This window comes from Lepidochelys olivacea, assembly GCF_965140295.1.
Source record: "Lepidochelys olivacea isolate rLepOli2 genome assembly, chromosome: 1".
Classification (NCBI taxonomy): Eukaryota; Metazoa; Chordata; order Testudines; family Cheloniidae; genus Lepidochelys; species Lepidochelys olivacea.
This window is the reverse complement of record NC_140411.1, coordinates 256,277,709-256,281,666: the sequence shown is the minus strand read 5'-3', so window position 1 is coordinate 256,281,666 and position 3,958 is coordinate 256,277,709.

The following is a 3,958-nucleotide window of genomic DNA, read 5'->3' as shown; positions in this document are numbered from 1 at the left end:
CTCCCTGCTGCCCCCTTCACCAGTTCTGCGGGTGTCCCTCCCTCACCCCCCAGGACGTATGCCCGGGCAGCGGCAGCCCCCCCGCCTGCCGCCTATCATCTCTCCCGCCCACCGCCTCCACCACCATCAACAGCGGCTGGGGCCCCTTCCCCACCATGACAAGGAAGCACAGTGTCCGATTCCTCCTGGTGCCCGCCTCGCCCCACGTGGAGACCTACGTGCGGGCGTTGGTGAGGGTGGTGGGGCCCTTGGCCATTGTGGCGGCCTCCAAAATGTATGGGAAGGTCGTCTTCTTCTTAGCATCGGAGGCTGCCGCCCAGGAGGCAGTGAAGAGGGGCCTGGCGGGGGGGGGGGGGTTGTCCCCCTAGAGCCGTTAGAGGACCTGGGCATCCGCCTGGTCCTGACTTCTGTCCCTCCTTTTCTCCCCAGTGCTGCCCTGTTACCCACCCTTTCCACCCTGGGGAAACCTGTTTCTGTCATCAGCCCTCTCCCGTTGGGCTGCAAGGACCCCACCCTCCGTCACATCTTTTCCTTCCACCGGCAAGTGCAGCTTTTACTGCCATCGACGGCGCGTGATGGAGAGGCGCTCGAGGGGTCCTTCCTAGTCCCCCACCAGGGGGCCCGTTACCGGGTGTATTTCTCCATGGGGGAAGCCCGGTGCTATCTCTGCCAGGCATCAGGGCATGTCTAGAGGGACTGCCCCTTAGCCCGGCAAGGAGGGGCTTCTGGGATCCCCGAGACCCGGCAGGACATCGGGCCCATCATTGCCAACACCCCTGGCCACCCGATACCCAAACCCGCCCCCCCCTCCTCTTCGGACCACCACTTCTCCTGCTCAGGCCCAAGGGGCACCTCCCCACAATGCCCAGATGAGCGGGAGAGCCCCGCCCTCGCTGCTGACAATCTAGCGGGGCCTATGGAGGAGGGTGTGGCAGAGATACCACCAGGCATGGGAGAGAGCCTGCCCCAGGGAGAATCCTCCCTCCCTTATGCTGCCCCACCCCCCCCCCAAGTCCCTGAGCCATCACCTTTACCCCCTGACACGACCCCTGCTAACCAGCCCCCAGATGATTCCATGGAGGGCTGGGCCCTAGTCCAGGGGAAGCAAGGCAAGCGGAAGGCTCGAGCTCTGCCTCAGCTACCCGAGGCGGAGGCCCTCCGGAAGACCAGGAAGGGGGGCACCGATGCCGAACCTTCCACTTTGCCCACGAGTGTGTCCCATCCACCGGTGTCAGCCAGGAAAGACATGGCAGCACCGGAGGGTAGTGTCTCCCCTCCATGGGAGACCCTCCCCTCCGAAACCCTCGAGGAAGGCCTTCTGTCCTGACACTACCCGAAGCCCCCGTGAACCCTGAGGCAACCGTCATGGCGGGTGCCAGCGGGGAGAACCCCGGGGCGATGGAAAGTGTCCTCTCCTCCATGTTCGAGGAGATCGAGGCCCTAGATCTGACCCCGGTCGCCCAGGGGGAGGACGACCTTTTGCCAGCAAACCTCGATTTGGGTGACCTCACTCCACCCCTCTTTTCCCCATGCTCCCTCCCCCTAACTGTTGCCTCTGCTCCCACCTCCGAGGAGCCCCTGGACTCCTCCATTGACCTGGCCACTGATGGCACCCCGCTGACGACCACCGAGCCTGCTCAGGTGACAGCCGGCGCCACGCGGCCGGAACATGAGTCACCAGGGGCACCCCCCGTTGGTGCGGAGCAATTGATTTCCTTCCCAGGCGGGAGCCCAACAGAAGATAAACCACCTCCTGATGCTGTGGCCGCTAAATCCACCATAGAACCCGCGCCCGGTATCACTGAGAGCTCCCTCCCCACCCCCTTAACTGTTGAGTCTGATCGGTTGGTGCCACCATCCAGCTGCTTGCCTCCTGAAACCCAGAACCTCGCCTCTGCCCCGCCCCTACCCCTATCCAATTTACCTCCTGCAATGTTATTGCCACCACCGGGGCTTCTCATTCCCTTTCCCAGCTGATGACCCCCAGGGAGCGGCCTTTGTGTTCTCGTGCCCCAACCCATTAGGAGCTGTTATTTTTCCTCCACCGCCCCCTATCGCCCAGAGCTTGAGGCGGGCCTAGAAGCTCCAGCCCATCAGGCACCCCATTGGGGGTCTGCACCCTGCTTGTCCGTTTTAGTGGAACACGGGGCTGCACCAAGGGCCCCACCAGGGAACAACCGGGAAACTGTAACCCCCATGAGCTGCGAGGAGAGCTGCGGAAGTTTTTAGAGGATGTCCGTGGCTCCCGCAATAAGGTACAGCTTGCTCTCCAGTGATGGGGGGATTTTTTTCAAATCCTCCGGGCCACAAGGGCCCTCATGGGGGAAGGTAAAGGGACGGGGAAGCAGGATGCCACGGCCTACTGGCGGGTCCGCATCTTCCGTGACCAATTACTCACCTACGGGATGGGTCAAGGACAGTTGCGTGGCCTGCTGGGGGATGCGAGCATCCCTGCCAGTGAGGATCCCCCCCCCCGGTCCCCACCATGACACCTCTCACCATCGCAACGTTGAACACCCGGGGTTGTAGGATGGCTCTCCGCAGGTCCCAGGTGCTCTCCTTCCTTCGGGAGGGAGGGTACTCATGATTTTCTTGCAGGAGACCCATATGGATCCGACCGCCAAAGACAGTTGGCGGCTGGAGTGGGGGGACAGGGTCTACTTTAGCCATTCCACGATTCGGCAGGCTGGAGTGGCGACCCTGATCTCCCCCGACCTACGGCCCGAGGTGCTAGGGGTCGTCGAGGCTGTGCCGGGTCGCCTGCTGCATCTCCGGGTCCGTATAGAGGGGCTCGTGGGTAACCTCGTTAACGTCTATGCCCCGACATCGGGCCCGGAGCAGCTGCAATTTTATCAGCAGGCGTCCGCCTTCCTCGGCACCTTAGATTCTCATGAGTGCCTGGTCCTGGGAGGGGATTTTAATATCACACTCGAGGAGCGAGACCGCTCGGGGACCGAGCAGAGCTCGGCCGCTGCAGACACCCTCCGGGAGATAGTTGAACATCACTCCCTAATGGACATCTGCCGTGACCACCACCCGGATGACACTTCCATGTCATTTGTCCGGGTGGAAGCCCATCAGTCGAGCCACTCCTGGTTGGACCGCATTTATTTATCACGCTTCCATCTCTCACGAGCCCACTCCTCAAGCATTCGGCTGGCCCCATTTTCTGACCATCACTGAGCCACCGTGACAGCCTCCCTCTGTGCGGAGAGGCCGGGGCCAGCCTACTGCCATTTTAACAACAGCCTTTTGGAGGATGAAGGCTTCATGACGTCCTTCCGGGAATTCTGGCTGGCCTGGCGAGAGCAGCGGCGTGTCTTTCCCTCGGCACGGCGATGGTGGGACCTGGGGAAGGTGCGCGCCCGGCTTTTCTGCCGCGACTACACCTGAGGCACCAGCCGACGGAGAAATGCGGCGATAGAGCAGTTGGAACGGGAGGTCTTATAGCTGGAGAGGCATTTGGCTGCCAGCCCCAAAGACTCGCTCCTCTGTGGAGCATGCCGGGAGAAGCGGGAGGAGCTCCGGGCCCTCAAGGACCATCGGGCCCGGGGAGCCTTTGTTCGATCCCGCATCTGCCTCCTTCAGGAGATGGATCGCGGCTCCCATTTCTTCTATGCCCTGGAGAAAACGAGGGGGGCTAAGAAACATGTCATCTGCCTCCTGGCAGAAGACAGCACCCCCCTCACGGAACCAGCAGAGATGTGTGGGAGGGCCCGAGCCTTCTACGCAAGTCTTTTCTCCCTGGATCCGACCGACGCTAGCGCTTGCAGAGTGCTTTGGGAGGAGCTCCCTATGGTCAGTGCGAGCGACCAAGACCGGCTAGAATTGCCTCTCACTCTGGCCGAGTTCTCGGAAGCCCTCCGTCGTATGCCCACTAATAAGTCTCCAGGCATGGACGGGCTGACCGTGGAGTTCTACCACGTGTTTTGGGACGTCCTCGGCCCAGACCTAGTCA